We start from the raw sequence: 22763 nt of genomic DNA, 5'->3' as shown, positions 1-22763 counted from the left end.
CGAATTATGAGATCTTTAAAAATTTTCCAAGACTCTTCTACATCTACATTAGGATTTATTTGGAATTCTGCATCTTTTTCTCTGATTACATTGCCAAAATTAATTACATCATCATTGGTGAGTTTAATTGCTTTATTTTGATGTCTTTTAATCATTTTCAATTTCAGTCGAAATTTAGCAACAAGTAAGTTATGGTCCGATCCGCAATCTGCACCTGGATATGTTTTGACGTTATGTATCGATGATTTCCATCTAGAATTTATTAATACATAATCGATTTGGTTGCGGTGACGATCCCCAGGAGATATCCAAGTGTACAATCGCCTAGGATGATGTTGAAACCAAGTATTCATAATGGACATTTTATTTTCAATGCAGAAACTTATAAGTTTCTCTCCTCTCTCATTTTGAATACCCAATCCATATTTACCTACTATGTTATCAATGTTGCTATTATTACCGACTTTGGCATTAAAATCACCAAGAATGATGGTCATTTCTTTGTTTGAGATATTTGACAATGTATCGAGTAGTGAAGCATAGAACGCATTTATTTTAATATCTTCGGCATCTGCAGTAGGAGCATATACTTGAAGGATGTTTAGTTTATACGGATGCGTGTTGAGTTTTAAGTGTATAAGTCTGTCACTTATGGGGTTGTAGCCAATTAGTGCACTGGTTAATTTAGATGCTAAGATCACCGCGACACCGCTATGTGACGAATCTTGGTTACCAGAAAAATATATCGTATTTCCATTTGAAGTTTTATAATGGCCGTTGTTCTTCCAGTGCGTTTCCGAGATTCCGAGTATATCTAGCCCATGACTGTACATCTCTTTCTCAACAACCAGTGTTTTCCCAGGATTCAGGAGTCCTCTAACGTTCCAAGTACCTATTTTGGATTTGTTCCGTAAAGTTTCTCCAGTCGCATATTTTCCACATGATGCCTGGTGAGTCACATGCATGTGGCCAGTAGCCAATTTCACACCGTGAGACCTGGAACCTCGAAGGCGCCGGGTGTCAGCCGGAGAGTCAGACTTCTTCACACTTTTATTTTTGTACATCATAGTTATCTTGGGAGAATACTGCAGTGGATTCCCACTTCCTTCTACAGCGCAGTAAATGTTTTGACATCTTATACTGGCAGAGCTGCTGCCCACTACCAGGGATTTATTATAGAGTTTCCTTCTCTGTCAAAGATGATACGGTACCTTCGAAAACCGGGTTGTGCTTTTGTTAAGCGGCGGCACTTACTCGCCGCTGACCTGAGACCGTCATAGTGTTGTGTGACATTTTATAGAGTGAAACTTACCACGGATTCACTCATCACCACTCTTATCTCAGCGCTCCTTGTCCAGGACCACCATGTCGCCATGGCAGTTGACTGCAAGAGTCGTTCCCCTATTTGCAACTTGGGGACCTGAGCGGTTGCATGGAGCTCTGCTCTGAGCTTATTAATTACTCCGTGCGGACGGACGTGTGTTTCCATTTATGATATATTTACATATATTGACAGTTTATTCACAATCATAATATTTATGAAATTAGTACCAAACAATAACGTTAACGTTGAGTACAAGTATCCAATATCAAATATTAAATTATCAAAACTAAATATTAAATAATTCAACACTCAATATTAAATAATCAATTATGAAATAATTCAACACTCAACATTAAATAATCAATTATGAAATAATTCAACATTAAATATCAAACCATTCACTCAATATTAAATATGAAATAATTCAACGTTAAATATTATCAATACTATCATTAATAAATCAATCGTAAAGTAAATTATTATCAAAAGAAATGTGATCGAATTAATAGTAAATTATTATCAAAAGAAATGTGATCGAAATTATGTGGGTAATTATGTAAATATGAAAATATTATAAATTTAAATTCCATTTAAAAAATATGAAATCAAGCATAGGTAATGATTCTGAATATGTACTAACTTGCGAGGCGCCAGAAGAGCTACATACTCATCCCAGCACCTCCTCTTTAGCTCCAATTTAACACAAAATTCTACATACTTATCGGGAACAACACACAAACACACGTCCGCACCGAGCTCGCTCAACCCGCGACTGCATTATATTTACCGATATAATGATTATGATATTATGATTAAAGCCCGGACCCAGAAGGTGCCGCGTATTGTTCAAATGTTGTAAATGCATTGTTAAACGTTTGCCGAACCTTTTTTACAAAGGATTTACCCATTGGCTATCCTACCTCTAATTATGATGCTACTTACTATTTTTTTTAATTAAATACAACTGTATATGTAGGAAGTTTTTTTTTATTATTTCATTTTTACCATAAGTGCCATAACAAATTGCCCTAAATGGTCAAAATGTTCCGTATGTATATGTATAAATTTATATAATAATACATTTTCAATTATTATAAATTAGACAGTAGTGACAAATTGAGGGTAAGCAATCAATTTTGTGAGTGTCGTTTAAATTAAATCAAATAAATTGGGAAACTTTGGAATCACTTATCTATTTAGTACCATTAGAACTTAATGGACTAAACAATGTGTTGACTAACTTAAATAATTTATTTTGTGAAAAAAGATGTAATGAAGAAGACATAATGCAAAATAAATAAATAATGTAGTATATATGTAAATGCTGTTTGTTATTCTAGTTTGGAAATTCCCGATCTAAAACATCCATAAAATAAAATTTATTTAAATCTAATAATCAATGTAATAATTGTATTATGAAAATAAACACCTGTTTGGGATACAATGGGTCGTGTAAAAGGTGAGAAGCATATTTTTACCTACATACATACATATGTACCTAATGCAGAAATCGATGGTAAAATATTGATAATATTTACTGTATGTGAATGTGATATTGGGATGGTACAAATTATCCTAACAATTTCATAAAACAATAAAAAGTGTTATGAATTTTTACGCTCCGTTTGAATACGCATATTATATATGCATTTATCGAAACTGAAAGGTTAAAGACGGTTAAATCGGAGGCTGAAATTAGTATAAAGTGCAAACGTGCACGTTTTTGCACAAGCTACGTATGCATACAATCTTGAATGAGCTTGCCACCAGTTTTTGCAGAACAAGTACAAAACCAGATATACCAGTCGATCAACGCGTGCTTTGAAATATCGACAGGGAAAACAAAATTCAATATGATTCCTTCCACATTCAAAATAATCATCCAAATTGAAAATTTATTATTACGATATATATGCGAAAGTATTTTAATATAGGGGCTATAGATAATATTATGTAAAAAGTCATATTAGTGAAATTAAATTTTGTGTACTCAATACAAGTGATCTATAAAAATATTACCGTTTATTATTATGAATGATGCAGGTATCGATTGTAATGTCAATTAACCAGAAATATTGTGTTGATTACATATGCATATATGTTTCTTCTGGAGTACAGTGTACTCAAATAAATTCAATGAATCAACAAATGGGGATTCGAATTCAATGGTATAAGCGAAACGCTCTGCAAAAAAATCTCCTCCCCCCCATATAAAAAATGTGTTAAACTTGACCATGAATATTGTTAAAAAGGAGACTGGAGTGGCCAGTGTTCGCCAAGTAAGCTGTTTTTGGGCGTAGCTTATATTTTGGGCGTGAACCTTTTATGAAAAAATTATATGATTTTTTTTTTTAATTTTAGTTGTTCATATTATTAAATTATGTCGAAGATCAAATTGGTGAATTCATTTTAGCAAAAAATACGCAATTTTTTTTTTTAGATAAAAACTAAATATAATGCTCAGTTATTTTGGGACTATCTGTTCGTCTCCAATTGTGACAATAATAACATGATGTTGATTTGGGATAGCGTTTTCGAATAAAGTCACTAAACTCAATTATTTCAAACCATCATAATTACTAAATCGAACTAAATGATAAGTTCTACATTTCTTGTATTATTTATGACAGCAGTTTTGTATAATAAATGAGTTTTATTACTAGAAACTTTTAAAATATGCCTATAGAAATGTTTTCATACCTACCCTATAGTTCGTTAGGCAGTTTGGGTCCAAGAATGCAAAGCTATTGTCTGTTTACTCATTGTATTTTAATGCGTACCCACCCTCATAAAGTGTCTATTGGTTAGTTTTTAAACTGTTAGTTAAAATCATATTTTCTATTTGTTACCTACTTGTAGGACACATCGAAAAAAAAAGTTGGATCATCCCAGAAGGCGGGCAAAGACGAAAAGATTAGATTTAACAGATACACGGTGTTTTTGATCACTATTTTTTTACACTTTTCAAACAAATCTTGCCTTTGAAGTTCACGACGAACTCATCGACCACTATGTCTCTGCACGGTATAATTAATTGTCTGCATTCAGCATCTAAATGATTCAAAAAGCCATTGTGTTCTACATTATTATTTTTGAGTTGTAATATCCGAAATATTTGTAGAAACCGATCTCTTTTGAAGACACTCCTAATACATTTACAACATTTGAACAATATACAGCCCCCTCAGGGTCCGGGCTTTAGTTATGAGTGTTATGACTAGAGGTAGGATAGTCACAGTGCTATCCATTGTTCGGCAAACCTTTAACAATGCATTTACAACCTTTGAACAATACACGGCCCCCTCAGGCTCCGGTGACTAGTTATGACAAAGCTTCGGTGCGACCCTGCGCACCATTGTTCATTTTTATGGTGAACCTTTGTTTTTGTTCTCTAGCTTTGTAGTTTACCCTCTTTCCTGGAAAATAGCCCACAATCTTCCATTTATTGTATTGACAAGTAAATTTGTACTAGTAAGCGCTTGCCCAAAATTGATTATGCATATATACGTATATGCAGTGGCGGCTCGTGGATAATATATCTGGGGGTGCTGCGGTTGATTAAAAATAAAAAAAATGTTTATTTGGATTATATTTTACTATTAACATAATATTATCAAAATTAAACATTATATGTATTTTATTTCATTCTAAAATCGATTCTTCTGTCTTTTTTCTTTGAAAAAAGATCTATCACCTTTTCGTTAAATTTTTTACTGTTCATAATCATTTTTTTTTCAATTGACAGCATAGACATTAGTAAAACTTTTTAAGTTTTCTTTAATTGAAAATGCATCGATATTACTAGATTGCATTTGGTTTTAAATCATTTCTAGATGCGGCATTAACTTGTAAAAAATTGTATTCAGTAAATTGGTACAATCTGTTATTGTTTTATCAGTATTTTCGGAAGAATATTTAAGTTCTTGAAAACATTGGCTCAGCTTCTCTTGATTTTTATACCATCTTAAATACTTAGAGTGACGTGTAGAAGGAAGTGTAGAAAGATAGAAAGTGTAAGAGGTGTAGAAAGAAAGACAAAAAGTGCAGAAAAAATGAGGAAAAGTGAGGAGCGTGTCTGAAATGTGTATATCACTGTTGGGAGTGCAGTACGGACCAAGCTTCTAGCTGACCCCGCGCCCCTCCTTCGCCCACTCGAGCAATTCCATCGAAAACCGTACTGCACAAAATCATAAACGATGCCTCACTTTCTGATATTAGTACCGCGATGTATGATCATTATTGGATGTATCGGTGTGCGGGCGAGCATAATACACACTTAAATAGTATTGATATTTTCATATAATGTACATACATTTACGCATATAATAATATAAAATTTTTCTCAATTTCCTTGGGGGTGCTGCAGTACCGCAGTGCGTATGGACGAGCCGCCACTGCATATATGTGCAACGAACAACAATATTAGACGAAGTCCATATAACTATGTACATATATGTACATATTAGGGTTTCTGATTTCCCGGACTTTTTCAATTCCTGGGACTCGGGACGGAGATCGGGATCGTTCCCGGGATTCCCAGGATCCCGGGACACATGTAAAAGATTTTTTTTTTTTCAATTTACTATATTTTTTATTAATAAATAAATATTTATTTATTTACAAAATATAAAAATAAATAAACAATACATAATATATCTATTAATTGGAAAAAATGTAATTATAAAAGTAAAATATTACTAAAATATTTAAATGAGAATCCGAAAGCCTATTTCTAGATTTGGTACAAAAATTTCCAGCATTGGAAAAAACTCTCAGTTACGGTCGAAGTTGGTTTTATTGTTAAAAGGGACGAAAAAATTTTTTTTTAACTATCGCTTTTTCTCTTGTCAGCATGTATATTTTAATTTCTCTTTTAAAGTCGAGTCTATTTTTATTTAAGTTATTTTGTATATTCGTCTTTGATAACTGCTTATTTAATTCTTCATTCATCGTCGAACACACAATTGTTTCATCTTCATCCGAATCTAAAAGAGTTTTTTTCCATTGTGGAATCGTCAATACAAGAAGAATACACTCGCTTCATAATATTTAGTTTCACCGTAGGATGTACATATATACATTCGCTTCTATTATAACATTTAAAGAATGTTTTTTTCGGTAAAAAATTATAATCATTTGTGTTAAAAAAATCAGTTTTAGGCTTCTTCTTTCTTCGATTTTAATTTTCAATTCTCGGAATAATTCATCGGTAAGGTCAAGTCCTTCGGTATTGAGATTTTCCAAAAATAGAATTACAAGAAAAGATTTTGGCCAAACGTACAGAACCATTATGCTTTTAAAACTTCCACGTTCGGAGAATGCGCTGTACTTTCTGATAAATAACAAACCTTTGAGAATATTTTACGATTCTTTGTGTATTTGATTTATTATTTATGTGACGAACGGGTTTACGCGCGTCTGATGCAGAGGGCGTTATACGTCGTTATTATGTAGAAGAGTCGAGTTATGTAGAAACGTGGACTAACCTTGGGATAGTTATATATATAGGTATATAGTCGGGGAGGTTCCTGACTGCAAGTCGTCTGCGTTGATAACAGCTTCCTCGTGCTCGGGAAACTGGCTCTGCGGTCGTCTTCTCGTTGAAGCACCGCTGGTCGGGTCACAGCAGCGGGAGGGGGGAGGCAGGAGACAAACTCCGTACTGCCTCGTGTGGACACAAGATGGCGATCTCTGGGCGTCTCTGAAGACGCTCGGCGGAGATGCTGGAGGTAGGTCTGTCCCGGCTGACGGCTGGATGTAGAGAGAGCGCTCTCGATACTTCTCGAGAGGGGTATGGTGTTGGCCCGGTAAAGTAACTGGTACCAACCTAAAGATTACTACCGCTACCAACTGAAGGGACACTCGGGAGAACGTCGCGTTACATTTATTATTTTACCATGTTTTCTGCTTTTGCTTTTTTCCTTTATTTACAGTTTACTTGTTTTTATATCTTTTTCAAATGTAGGCCATTGTGGCGCATTAGGTTCTTCCTGTAATGCCACAATGGTCCAAAACTATTAAATAAATAAATAAATGTGAACTTATATTATTTCCTTTCGTGCAGTCGTGAAAATGTTGTTAAGTTTCAAGATTTTTTAAAATCCTATTCCCGGGATTCGAGATAAAAATTCCCGGGACACGGGACAACAAAAATTCCGTGAATTCCCGGGAAATTCAACAAATTGTTATTTGACATTGATAATTAATTGACTAAATTTGTACTAATAAGCGCTTGCCCAAAATTGATTATGCATATGTATCTATATGTGCAACGGACAATAACTATGTACATATGTACATATACATATCTGCCTATATGTATTCTTAGAATGGAATGCAAAACCCGGTAATAAATTAACGTTTGTTGTACCAATTGCACAATTTATATTTTTAACGTAAAACGAACACGATAGAATAGACAACCTGAATGCAAGTACACAAGCAAATTTAATATAAATATAAATTAGCTTATTTGAAAATAGTATATAAATGAGACTTTTAGATACAATTTTTATAGTTCTTTATCAAATCAAAATGAAATAAAATTATTACCATTATTAACCTATGCTTCACCTGTATGGAATAACGCCTCGAATACTAACCTTTCCAAGCTGCAAGTAATACAAAATAAATCCTTAAAAATAATTTATAATACACCCATATATACTAACTTGAAAAAACTGCATGCCATATATAATATCCCGTTTGTTACAGACATTACTAACAAACTAACCAGTAGATTCTATGACAGAATCACTAATAACCATACTAACACACTTATGAAGAGTCTCGGTGATTACAACAAAATGTCTATAGCCTTCAGGTATAAACACAGATTACCGAAGCATAATCTGCTTTAGATAATCGACTTTAGAGAGTCTTTAATTAGAGAAATATAGAGCACTCCAATCAGTTGTACCTACCCCATGTGGTACTCACTGTAAATGGAATATTATATTTTTATCTGTGTTTATTACTATTTTTTGTCTCACTATACAACTTTCTTTTTATATTTTATCTATTTAAATCTTTTTATATTTCTATTTAAATAAATAAATATGCACTCAAGTAGATGTGATGTCAGATAAAACCTCGATCGCGTGATGAACGATGATTTTTGTGCATATTTTAAAAAGCTGGACGAATATTTGACGTTGCTTGCTGCACGCTCGTTCGAATGGCCTTGCTGTTGTCATTGTCCAGAGAATTGCCGCAGAAACCCTTCACATCGCCCACTCCAATCGTCATTCGAATCATCCGTTCCAGTGGCCGGGGTTACTTATTTTGCTGATCGAAGGAAACACACGAACGAGGACGTAAGCGAACTTTTCAAGGTTAAATCTCAGGTTAGTCCAGCTCGAACTTTTCGTTGCTCCGTTTTGCACAACGACGTTTCTTGTTCGCGCTGAATTGATTTAAGACTGTGTTGTCGGCCAGAGCGGAGGGATTCTGCGTTTTCCACATTAAGGACAAATCCGCGATGTCAGCAGTAAGGTAACTAATCATCGTGACCAATATTTGTAGACATATCAAATTTTCGTCCAAGCGATTTTGACCCCAATTATGTATATAAATTCCAGATTCCGGTGGGAAACGATAGGCTGCACCTCGCGTATTGTTCCTTTTGCCACAGAGGTGGAAAGCCGCCTGTCTTCTATTATGGCCATTCGGTGAGGACATCGAATTGCAAGTTTAGCTGTCCAGTCTTACGACGGATTGTGTGTCCCATTTGTGGAGCGACTGGTGATAACGCCCACACCCGGTAAGATATTTTATGATGTAAACTAAATTCTGGCAAAAAATTAAGGTATGGAATTGGTGGATTGGAATATGGACAGAGACACCCAACAGCACGTCCAAGGTTTCGAAAACTCAATATACCTATTTGCAACACCTAAAATTTGTATCTGAGCATTTGTAATCCGATTTTTATAAACATCAGGCCCAGCAAGGCAAATCTTTGAAAGCGCTGATATACTGCGGCTACTGCTACAATAACGGCGAGGCTAATGTAGGGCTGCCATACGTCCCCGTTGACAGGGACATGTCCCAGTTTCGAGGTCTGTGTCCCGGTGTCCCAGTCCGAGAGTCATTTGTCCACGTCAATTTCAAAATTTAGACATTTAAAAAAAATATTCAATTATTTTTTAATATATATCGAACAAGACCTTTTGAACCAAGAAATCTCGGGATGCACTCTCTATACTGTGGTCCAAAAAGGAAAGACGTTTACACGTCAACAATTGTACCCACATAATATCTAATATGGATACGCGCGCACATATTGGCAACACCGACAACGAGAGCGGCGGATGCCCACTGCCGGCCACTGCCCAATTTTGCCAGCTGGCAACACCGACAATGACACTGACAAGTACGAAGCGCGCGCAGTTCGCTTACTGTCTGCTGATAATATCCGTTTGTTCTGTTTGTTTCTGATCGAAGAGGACTGATATTTTGATGTTTTTCAAGTTTTTCAATACATAGTAAATATAATAGTAAATATCTAGGTATTCAAGCAACCCAGGCATACAATAAACTGAAAAAACACATGGACATTACGACGACACAAGTAGCAGCATTTGAAAAAGATGTAGAGAATTTTTACAACGTTAGAATTAATTATTTGGCAAAGTGGTCAGTTCCACTGGCGAAATATGATGTTTTTTCATGGATGCATCTCCATGAAGTACCCGAATGGGAACATGTTGAAAAAACTATTGCTAATTTAAGTGAAATGGGAATATTGTTCACGGATTCAATCTATGAGGAAGTAAAGTATATGAAGTCATTTATCGAAAATACAAATCTACTGAAAATGTGCCAATACTTGTTCGCCATCCCACCGCACAATGCACATGTTGAACGTGTGTTGTCATTAATTAAAAATCAATGGACAGATGCGCGCAATTCGCTTTCTATTGACACAGTAAAAAGCATAATTCAATGTACTTTAAATTATAAAATGTCATGCATTGAATTCTATAATGATATAAAAGGGGAAAAAGAGTTTCTTCAAAAAACGAAAACATCGGAAAAATATGATTGGGCAAAGAAGAGCAATGATAATGAAGTCACGGAAATCAGAGAAGAGTGAAGGCGATAGAAGAATAGGCTACTGTACATGAAATAAAATATTAATGTAAGGTTTCATTTAGTTAAATTTATTTGAATCGTCCAATTATCTATATTTATTTATTTTAGATTTGGTACAGACGCTTCCACAAAAAAAACCTATTATCAATCTTAAAATTTTTCTTTCAATTCAATTTTTGTTTAGTTCCAATTACTTGTGTTGAAATGTTGTGTATTTTTTTCAAAATACAGCTATGAATATCGATAAAAATGTTTTTTTTTTGTTTTTTTTTTAAGGGGGTTGTCCCCGTCGGTGCTCCGACACTTATGGCAGCCCTAGTGTACGGGCATGTCGATTAGTGGTGTTGGCGCGTGCGTCGAAATTAACTGCGTCGTTCGCATATTCGACCAATCGCTATCGCCGTGGGTGAACCCCCACTCCCAGCCATTACATCGGAAGCGCTGCTCGCAGTCGGCAGAAGTGGTGCGCCCATCGCGGTGAGTGCACGTCGCTGGGCTCTCAGCTCTGAGTTCGTGCCAATGCGGACCGCAATGTTCGCCGCCATTTTCCGGCAGAAGTGCAGCGGCCATCGCGGCGGGTGCGCGTCGCTGAGCTCTGAGCTGCCGCTACCCGCCCCCCCCCCACCACCACCCCCAACCCCCCGCAGGTACGCTATTATTGTAGCTTTATTGTTGCCCTTTCGATCGTTGGTCGCGTTTGCCGTGGGGTGGGGTTGATTGCTTTCGTCGATCGATTGCACAAGTGCTCGTCGATTGATTGCACATTTGCCACCAAACAATCAGAGCCACCGCGACCTTGGAATCGCGTCTCGTCATCCCCCTCGACTGTGGCGTCGTTTCCTTTCCGTGTCGTTTGCGCGCTTCGACGAATGCCTCGAAATATAAAAATAATTACTGTATTGAAATTGTCGGTCAAATCTACATGATAATTTCATAAATGCGAATAAATTTATTCGATACTCTTTGTGCCTTTGTGCCCGGCTTAGAAACCCTGCTTAAAAATAAATTGTTGCGTCCTTAGTTGAGAAACCCTGCTTGCGTAATATTTCAAGGCACGAAAAGTAACAAAAAAATATATTCGCATTTTTGAAAGTATCATGTAGATATGACCGACAATTTCAATACAGCAATTATTTTTGAAAACGCATTTGAAACTTATTGAAAAAATTGATTTTGCGCTAAATAGTTCATGCGCTGAATTGTCATCCGCTGAGTTGTCTGCGCCGAAAGGTCGGCGCTGAGATGTCGGTGCGCCGTGAAATCCACTGGCGATAAGTAAAACTATTTATGGTGACATCTGTCGGCGATTTTTTATACTATAGACAATTTTTTAAACTATTGAAAGCGCCATCTATCGGTGATTTTTTATACTATTATAGTGACATCTATCGGCGTTTAGTGAAACTATCTATTTAATTTAAAACATAAAAATTTTTGTACTAGGGTAACCAACCTTTTTTTATAGGAAAATATTTTCGAAGTGAGAAAAAAAATCCAAAAAATATTCCATTGTCTTTAAGCTATAAATACTTTAAAATATAATAAGTTTAAAATAAAATAAATTTTTGGACTAGTTTTTTCAAGTTGGAAATGAAATTTAAAAATATTCCCATCGTTTTTATGCTATGATGACAAAATTTAAAATAAAATATTTTTTTGGACTAGAGTAACCAACCTGTTTATACAAAGAAATTTTTTAAGAGAAAAAATCAAAAAAATATTTCCATCATCTTTATGTTATAAATAGAGGTAGGATAGTCACAGTGCTATCCATTGTTCCATCGTTGTAAATCCTTTGTAAAAAAGGATCGGCAAACCTTTAACAATGCCTTTACAACCTTTGAACAATACACGGCCCCCTCAGGCTCCGATGACTTGTTATAAATTATTGCAAACTTAAAAATATGATAATTTTTTGACTAGGGCCACCAATCTGTTCATACAACAAAATTTTTAAATTTCGCAATCATTTATATCATAATGATGATGGGAATTTTATAAAGATTTTTTTCACATATAAATAATGTTATTGTATAAATAGGCTGGATACCCTAGTCAAAAAATCTATTTTATTTTAAATTTTGCCTAGTTTAGTTTATAGCATAGGATATATTTTTAGATTTTTTTCTCTTTAAAAAGTCTGTTGTATAAAAAAGCTGGTTACCCTAGTCAAAAATTATAGTATTTTTGCTGATACCAAACAGAGTCTCGAAAGAACGCGGTCATTTCATTTTTCAGATCCAGAACTGCTGATACAATTTGCTGAAGTTGTGTCCAAATATCATCAGGTATTTTCGAAAATTCAGAGATTGATAAACTTTCCTATGTGTTTTCGTTTGGCTTTTTCTTTGTACTCATTTGATTGACGTTTCTATTTCAGATCGTTGCTGATAACAAACGGAGACTGGAAAAAATGCAGTCTTTTTCTGAAAATGAAGCTGTACTTCTAGCCAATCCTGAACTGCTGATAAAATTTCCCGAAGTTATATCCAAATAACACCAGGTATCTTCGAAAGTCCAAATATTGTTAAACTTAATTGTGTGTTTTAGTTTGACTTTGGCTTTGTACTCATTTGATTGACGTTTCTATTTCAGATCGTTGCTGATAACAAACGGAGACTGGAAAAAATGCAGTCTTTTTCTGAAAATGAAGCTGTACTTCTAGCCAATCCTGAACTGCTGATAAAATTTCCCGAAGTTGTATCCAAATAACACCAGGTATCTTCGAAAGTCCAAATATTGTTAAACTTAATTGTGTGTTTTAGTTTGACTTTGGCTTTGTACTCATTTGATTGACGTTTCTATTTCAGATCGTTGCTGATAACAAACGGAGACTAGAAAAAATGCAGTCTTTTCCTGAAAATTAAGCTGTACTTTCAGCCGATCCAGAACTGCTGATGCATTCTCGCTCGTAATGAGGTTTGTACTATCGCTGTATGTACATACGTCAAGAAACGACACACGTCCATCATTGTCATCGTTTCATCGTATTCTCCAGTGAATTCGCTGCATTTTTCTTTTATAATTTAGAATTTGGTATCTGCGAGGTGCCGCACCTATGTATGTACTCACAAGCGTGATTGATGTATTTTTATTAAATTGGGGATTTTTTGAAAACAAACATCCTACCTATTTTGTGTAAATGTCAAACGACTTTGAAGGAAGAAAATGTATAGGAAGAAAAATTGTTATTATAACCGTTTGGAGCACTTCCTGGAAACTTGGCATGACATTCACATCTACATAGTATCATGCCGAGCCACAAATGGAACTTTTTCATCATCATCATTTCCAGACTCTCTGGGAAATTCACTGTAGTCATATGTATTTCATTTTTAACATTTGGCATCTGCGAGGCGCCGCACCCATTCACGTGTGGTCTATTTTATTTCCAAAGTTTTTGTGATTAATTTGTACAATGAAATGTACAGTTACCTGCATATTAGTAAATCGATTCGTATGTCGTGAGACGCCAATACGACCAATTATATTTCGTCCTTCAAACGCTCCAATAACGCTACGTAATAGTCGCTGTTTATGGTTTTTCCCTTTTTAAGATAGTCGATGAATATTATACCATGCGCATCCCAAAATACTGATGCCATAACCTTGCCAGCCGACTTTTGCGTCTTTCCACGCTTTGGAGTCACTTCATCACGTGCAGTCCACAGTGTGAAATGATGGAGCCATGTTTCATCCATTGTCACATATCGACGCAAAAATTCGGGTTTATTACAATTGAACAGCTCCAAACACTGCTCAGAATCATCAATTCGTTATTGTTTTTGGTCGATTGTGAGCTCGCGCGGCACCCACTTTGAACAGAGCTTTCGCATACCCAAATATTCATTCACGATATGTCCAACACGTTCCTTTGATATCTTTAGGGTCTCAGTTATCTCAATTAATTTCACTTTACGGTTATCCAAAATTATTTTGTGGACTTTTTTGATGTTTTCGTCGGTAACAGCCTCTTTGGGGCGTCCACTGCTAAAAGTACTACAGCTATTAGTTACAGAATAGTAACTAATAGCTATTCTATACAGAGTATATTCTATTCTATTAGAAGAGTAAAGCTATTAGTTACAGAATAGTAACTAATAGTACGACAGCTGTCAAATTTATACACGTGTCTTTTTAAGGTTAGGACTAACTAAAAATCATATGGATTTAATACTAGTAGCGCTATCTATGTCTCAGCCTACGAACTTTTCAGCCCACCTAATATATTTTTTACATACGCGATATTATAATAGTTGGACTAGGCACGCCTGCAAAATCAGTTTGTTGGTGATTTTGTGTAATTAGTTCTTTTTTACAACTTTTTTACGACTGCAAATAGCGGTGGCTTGTGCCAATTATTGAATGTTCAGCTTTGAATCTGTGCAAAAAAGTTTGCTCACTTTTGGAATGTAAATCATTACGATTGATCGCATGTTTGACTAGACAAAAAATCACACTGTCTTCTGATTCCAATTTGTCAGAATAAGAATTGAATTTTAATATCTAGATGTTCTGATTAAAAACATTCAAATCAGAATATCATTCACATGAGGAATAAACTGTCCTGTAGATATCAGGCGCTATTCTGTAGATATTCTATTGGCCATTTCCACTTTGAATTTGTTGTTGAATAAGCAATCCTTTTCACCGGGACTGTAGTTTTCTTCGTCCCCAACTTCGGAATTGTCACTTATGGGGAATTCGCTTATGTGTTGCTCATGGTGAGGCTCAAAGTCGGCAACCAGGCTTGTGCTGGTCGAATGCGTACCTTTCGACGGCTCCCTCGAGTAGATATCCTTTTACTGGATTTTTACTCGACGATTGATACTTTGTCGTTAAATATATCGGTAAAAATACATTGGTAAGTTTTCTGGTTGAGAATCCAAAATGTGACTCTTATTGTAATGTTTCCTCAAAAAAAAAAAAAAATTCTCATTAAATATGAGCAATATAAGAAAAGCAAATATTTATTTTGGTTACATCATATGCCCCTCTTCGTTCCTCTTCTGCCAAATGAGATATGTTAGCTCGTCCGAGATATGTTATATATGTATGTAGATACCGCATATCTATTTTGAATCTCCCCAGCACATTACACAAGCAGTGTGACTAGTGACTACACATACCTTTTTGAGGCTACGAAACACGCTTGGCATCACACTAATCCTTATTATTTCCAGTCTTTAATGGCTCAGAGTATGAATACTGAACCGTCTTGAGTGGCTGCGGCGAACGATTGATTGTTTTCGCAAGGAGCCATGCCGATGACGGGTCCTGCGCCACGATTAAACATCGATTTCGATCTAAACACATATATTTCTTGATAATTTTATGTTTATTATAATGTATATCTAAGTGGCAATATTATAATAACAAACAGCTTACCTATTAACTAAGCTTATTCCTTCTAATTTTGCCAAATCCCAAAGGCGAACTGTGCCATCGTTCGAACTGCGAACTGTGCCATGTACTCATGTATCTGGGTACATACATATGTATGTATATGTAGGCTCAATTTCCAACGTGGACTATCGTCATCCCCAGCATCGTTAATACCGGCTCCGGCATTTCGGCATACGAAATCTAGGCATAATGGCCGTTGATATTCGTTGGCGCGCTCGATTAGTTCGCCAATTACTTGGAGATGGTCCATTGTGCTGAAATTTTCCCTAAACCCTGCCTGTTCTATAGGTTGGTTCTCGTCGAGGATATTCTTCAGCTTTTCTGTAATAACCTTCGTGAAGAGCTTGTAGACCGCTGAAAGTAAACTAATGGGTCGGTAGTTCTTGATATCGCTTTTATCACCTTTTTTGTGTATTAAAATGATAGTTACGTTATTCCATCCTTCTGGTATAGCTTGGTTCTGGATGCATTTGCTGAAAAGCCTAGCTAAGACATTATGTAGGGGGGAGCCGCCACATTTTAGTAAGTCAATGGGAATATTATCTTCCCCTGGGGTTTTACCGTTCTTTGCAGTTTTTAGCGCGGCCTCTACTTCGCTAGGCAATACTGCCGGAACCCTTTGGCCGTGTGTCGATTCCGGAGCGGGAAATTGACCGTTGTTAATCTCGTAAAGTTTTGCATAGAACGTATTAACTCTGTCTATGATCTCTTCTCTATTCCTAATTATTATTCCGCTCTCTGATCTGATTGCGATCATTTGGTTTTTGCCTAAGAAAAGAATGGAAAAAATATATAATTTGTCTTTCCACGACAACTCATTCCCCAGCCGATGGTTGACTAGACAAAAAATCACACTGATTGCAAATACATAGATTGCAGTTTACCGAACATGGGGACGGTATATAATCGGCTTCAACTAATCTTCTCGCAATACTCGGTTCAAATATCTTATAGGTTATTTATGAAGTTAATGAATTCATGGCAGTGTATAAATGCATTTCATAGTTTAAATGTCAAATTCATCTATTACTGTCCTTAAATACATGCAATACTTAAGCAGATTTAGAATTCCTACCGTTTCATAATTTTATATTAAAAAAAATACATACTTAAATGTAAAATATTCTATATGTATATAAGAATTTTTTTTCTTTTTGACTATTTTTAAGACACTTACATATCATGAAAATTTTTCTTTCAGTCACGCATCATGATTAGTATTTGAATTTTCAGTATTAAGTTGCCAATTTTTAGACACGTTACTTTTTCTCTCTTCCTGTAATATAAAAATAAAAATAACAACAAATTTAAACACAATTAATCAATGTTCAAATTTTACAAAAGCAAAAACAAACCATATTTTCTGAACTCAAAGCGGCTTCCGAATGAATTCCGAACGAATGTCCGGAAACTTTGGTTTCATTCATAGTATCTAAACCTGACGAGGTGGCTACTCTTAGAACTGGACAGCTTTCGGTGACTGCTGAAGTTGATGATTGTGCATTTTGTATTGGCGGGCATCGCTTGAGATCGTTTTTAATCAAGTCGTTGACAAAATCGAATGGTTCAGAAATGGGAGCCGTCACGGAAGCTAAAATGGGTTGAACGAGTTCGCGTTCATTCTTGAGTCTGGCTGCATCGCAGCGAGCCGGTTGAAGTACATTAGTGACATTAGTTTGATAATGCTCCGCCAAAAGCTGTATCATCTGATTGATTTCAGTCGAGACGGCACGGCACGTATCGCAGTCTCGTGTTGGACAGCTTCAGCCGCAGCTTCAGACAACGCTCTTTCTACAGCACTCGCAACACTGGCAATGCCCTTCCCACTGGCAGTTCTAACCGCTTTGTTGAAAGGATCACACCTGTCACCTTTCATTCCGCGCTTATAACCCGACACTTTTTCCCCAACATTGCTCGTCACATCTTGCATCAATTCGAAACTGCCATTGTGACCGATTTTCGAAAATCGATAGCTGAAAGTGTGCGTCGAATTGCCTGGCGTTTGTCTGCACGTTATGTTGCAGCACAAAAAGTATCAATTATGCAATTTTGGCGTTCAAAATACTTTTTCAAACTTCTCGACAATATCTTCTCCCGCATTGTCATTTTTAGGGAATTGTTACGGCGATATCTATACCAACCGACTACATACTTTTGGTGTGGAATCTGTCAACATTTCGTATATGACGTTCTCTTTTATTTTGAGAGTCGGAAATGTGACTCGTTACTTCTCTTGTTATGTTTCCTAACAAAAACCCTTCCTACAAAAAATAAAAACAAATATAGATAAATAAATATATATATATGTATATATATATATATATATATATATATATATATATATATATATATATATATATATATATATATATATATATATATATATATAATATATTGCTCATTTATTACAAACAACCGAAATTTGGCAAAGACTTTTACAAAAGTGTCTAGTAAGAGCCATAACAATCTGAAAAGGTAGTGTATGATCATTTTACTATATCTTCATTCTATCAAGTTACTTTGAATATGATGATATTTTGAAACGACTACTAAACAAATTTACATATCCTTTATTTTAATAATTTCTTTGAGAATTAAATTCGTTTTGACGGCTCAATGTAATAATCGTCATAAACGTCGTCATCATCTATGCAATTTCTATTACTGCACACAGATAGACGATCTACACCATCGTTAATATTTTGGTCGGAAAATCTGATGTTGCGTGTTTCAACACAAAAGTCTTTCTGACGTATAATTCTCTAAACCGCCGTTTTAAAATTTTGCATACCGCTAGGTATGGAAAACTTCTTTAAATTGTACACGTGAGTTTTACTATATTATATTTTTTACATACTGCGATATTATAATAGTTGGACTAGGGACGCCTGCAAAATCAGTTTGTTGGTGATTTTGTGTAATTAGTTGTTTTTTACAACTTATCCGACTGCAAATAGCGGTGGCTTTTGCCAATTATTGAATGTTCAGCTTTGAATCTGTGCAAAAAAGTTTGCTCACTTTTGGAATGTAAATCATTACGATTGATCGCATGTTTGACTAGACAAAAAATCACACTGTCTTCTGATTCCAATTTGTCAGAATAAGAATTGAATTTCAATATCTAGATATTCTGATTAAAAACATTCAAATCAGAATATCATTCACATGAGGAATAAACTGTCCTGTAGATATCAGGCGCTATTCTGTAGATATTCTATTGGCCATTTCCACTTTGAATTTGTTGTTGAATAAGCAATCCTTTTCACCGGGACTGTAGTTTTCTTCGTCCCCAACTTCGGAATTGTCACTTATGGGGAATTCGCTTATGTGTTGCTCATGGTGAGGCTCAAAGTCGGCAACCAGGCTTGTGCTGGTCGAATGCGTACCTTTCGACGGCTCCCTCGAGTAGATATCCTTTTACTGGATTTTTACTCGACGATTGATACTTTGTCGTTAAATATATCGGTAAAAATACATTGGTAAGTTTTCTTGTTGAGAATCCAAAATGTGACTCTTATTGTAATGTTTCCTCAAAAAAAAAAAAAAAAATTCTCATTAAATATGAGCAATATAAGAAAAGCAAATATTTATTTTGGTTACATCATATGCCCCTCTTCGTTCCTCTTCTGCCAAATGAGATATGTTAGCTCGTCCGAGATATGTTATATATGTATGTAGATACCGCATATCTATTTTGAATCTCCCCAGCACATTACACAAGCAGTGTGACTAGTGACTACACATACCTTTTTGAGGCTACGAAACACGCTTGGCATCACACTAATCCTTATTATTTCCAGTCTTTAATGGCTCAGAGTATGAATACTGAACCGTCTTGAGTGGCTGCGGCGAACGATTGATTGTTTTCGCAAGGAGCCATGCCGATGACGGGTCCTGCGCCACGATTAAACATCGATTTCGATCTAAACACATATATTTCTTGATAATTTTATGTTTATTATAATGTATACCTATACAGCTTACCTATTAACTAAGCTTATTCCTTCTAATTTTGCCAAATCCCAAAGGCGAACTGTGCCATCGTTCGAACTGCGAACTGTGCCATGTACTCATGTATCTGGGTACATACATATGTATGTATATGTAGGCTCAATTTCCAACTTGGACTATCGTCATCTCCAGCATCGTTAATACCGGCTCCGGCTTTTCGGCATACGATTCATTTGATTTCGAATTCTCGCCGTTGACCGTTTGGAAAATTTTGCAAATGTATACCAAAGCGATTTTGCGGTAAAATTTATTTCTTGGAATGATCTTACAATATGTATGTCTCCTTTGTTTGTGTCTTTTGTGGGGCGTTCTTTTCTCTCACCCATAAATAATATGGCGTTTCTGGTGTTTAAAATATACATAGGTATACATATAAAAACAACATATTTTTCATTCATCCTGGCAAAGATGATCCGGCTTCAACCACAATAACCCAGTCATTGAGTGTATTTTATGGTGGTTTTCGCTCCTCGTAGCCGTTTACGTAGCCTTTTTTATATGTTATGGAGCTGTTACCAAACATATTTATTTAATGTTATGGAACTTAATTTTAAATTACACTATGTCCTTCTGGTATATAAAATATACACAGGTATGTATGTATATAAAAACCATTTTTTTCAAAAATATTATTTTGAAAATATATATACATACATAGGTATGTTTTTATGTATATACTTTTTTTTCGTCCAAGGCACTTCTATTACATGAATTTTAGCATATCTATATGTATGTGTACTAGGGGTACCGGAAACGAATCCATTTTTTTTGTACATTTTAATTCAAAATATAATCTCCTCTAATTTTCATGACTCTTTACCATCTTTCTGTCGATATTTCAATTCTGTTCCTGAAAAATCTACAGTAATCAAAAGTAACAGAACGATTACTGTCGTTGCATGATTACTCTCCGACGGAATCGATAGAAGATCTGTAGGCAGTGCTTCGACACCCGCAGTCTCTAACGCATCATTGTGTTTATTAAAGTACAGATGACCAAGGCATTCACATATCCTTGTATTCGCGTTACATAGTAGATTATAACTATTGCAAGCACTTTTTCCCACAGGGTCGCACTTGGGGAGATCCATGGCAACGGAAAAAATATAAAACAAACGTTAAATCATCGTTAATATATACACATGTGCATGTACATACATATATGTATGTGTATATATTTTACACACATTTAACAAATATTTTACAAATATATTTGGAGTAACTTTTGAAACAAGTTTAGTGACCACAGTAACCTCAGCCTCGGAGGAGTTTTTGGTTGTCTTTGGGCTAACTTTTGTATTTGAACCAAGTCTAGCATTCGTATTTGAACTTCGATTGCCAAACCGAAATCCGCTAATTTAACAGCAGCTCCCTTGGATTTGCTCGCTAGCAGTAAATTCGCAGGTTTCAGATATTCGTCCAGTCGGAATTGCTTTCTTTTAAAGTGAATGCAATTAAAATATTCGCTTTCAAGCTTGATGTAGATTTTGGTTGTGCTTTCAAAATGTTCCCACATGAAGTTCTCGTTTTGGTATTTGCATTGGATTTTCCAGATAACTTTGCCGACGGTTTGCCTTTTGTAGCGAATACAGTAGGCGCATTAGGTTTTGAGATCATCGAATTTACACTTATGCTTGGTTGGTTGATGGGGTTACACGACAATTGGTGCAAGTCCAAAATGTTCAACGACAAAATGTACCCGAAAATTAGTGCACTGACCAAATGTACCCGCGACAAAATGTTTAAGCGACAAAATGTTCAAAAATGTTCAAAATGTTCAACCGTATCCAATATTTTCTTATTTAAATTGAAAAAAAAAACTTTCTGAGCGTGTGAACTGCAGATTACATTGCATTAGTTTATATGGCAGGGCTTCTCAACCGTCTCCAAAATTTTCTTTATTTCAAATGAATAATTTACTTTTTATCGTACACATCGCGGGCGTTATTAAATTAGTATAAATGACAGGGGTTCTCAACCGTATCCAATATTTACGTATTTAAATTGAAAAAAAAAAAACTTTCTGAGCGTATGAACTGCAGATTACATTGCAATAGTTTATATGGCAGGGCTTCTCAACCTTCTCCAAAATTTTCTTTATTTCAAATGAATAATTTACTTTTTATCGTACACATCGCGGGCGTTATTAAATTAGTATAAATGACAGGGGTTCTCAACCGTATCCAATATTTACGTATTTAAATTGAAAAAAAAAACTTTCTGAGCGTATGAACTGCAGATTACATTGCAATAGTTTATATGGCAGGGCTTCTCAACCGTCTCCAAAATTTTCTTTATTTCAAATGAATAATTTACTTTTTATCGTACACATCGCGGGCGTTATTAAATTAGTATAAATGACAGGGGTTCTCAACCGTATCCAATATTTACGTATTTAAATTGAAAAAAAAAACTTTCCGAGCGTATGAACTCCAGATTACATTGCATTAGTTTATATGGCAGGGCTTCTCAACCGTCTCCAAAATTTTCTTTATTTCAAATGAATAATTTACTTTTTATCGTACACATCGCGGGCGTTATTAAATTAGTATAAATGACAGGGGTTCTCAACCGTATCCAATATTTACGTATTTAAATTGAAAAAAAAAACTTTCTGAGCGTATGAACTGCAGATTACATTGCATTAGTTTATATGGCAGGGCTTCTCAACCGTCTCCAAAATTTTCTTTATTTCAAATGAATAATTTACTTTTTATCGTACACATCGCGGGCGTTATTAAATTAGTATAAATGACAGGGGCTCTCAACCGTATCCAATATTTACGTATTTAAATTGAAAAAAAAAACTTTCCGAGCGTATGAACTCCAGATTACATTGCATTAGTATATATGGCAGGGCTTCTCAACCGTCTCCAAAATTTACTTTATTTCAAATGAATAATTTACTTTTTATCGTACACATCGC

At 35.4% G+C, this 22763-nt stretch overlaps 1 protein-coding gene and 1 long non-coding RNA gene across 2 annotated transcripts in view; one reads left to right on the top strand and one right to left on the bottom strand.

The window, feature by feature from the left end:
- LOC143921156 (uncharacterized) overlaps positions 1-22763 on the bottom strand; it is a 325759-nt gene that overhangs the window by 39747 nt on the left and 263249 nt on the right. The window lies entirely within an intron of this gene.
- On the top strand, positions 10883-15337 carry LOC143922699 (uncharacterized). Its single transcript, XR_013261628.1, has 4 exons — positions 10883-11067; positions 12801-12923; positions 13016-13138; positions 13231-15337. It is a non-coding gene; the product is annotated as an uncharacterized LOC143922699 (long non-coding RNA).

Source organism: Arctopsyche grandis, chromosome 2 (genome assembly GCF_051622035.1).
Source record: "Arctopsyche grandis isolate Sample6627 chromosome 2, ASM5162203v2, whole genome shotgun sequence".
Lineage (NCBI taxonomy): Eukaryota > Metazoa > Arthropoda > Insecta > Trichoptera > Hydropsychidae > Arctopsyche > Arctopsyche grandis.
This window is presented reverse-complemented; position numbering and strand designations above follow the sequence as displayed.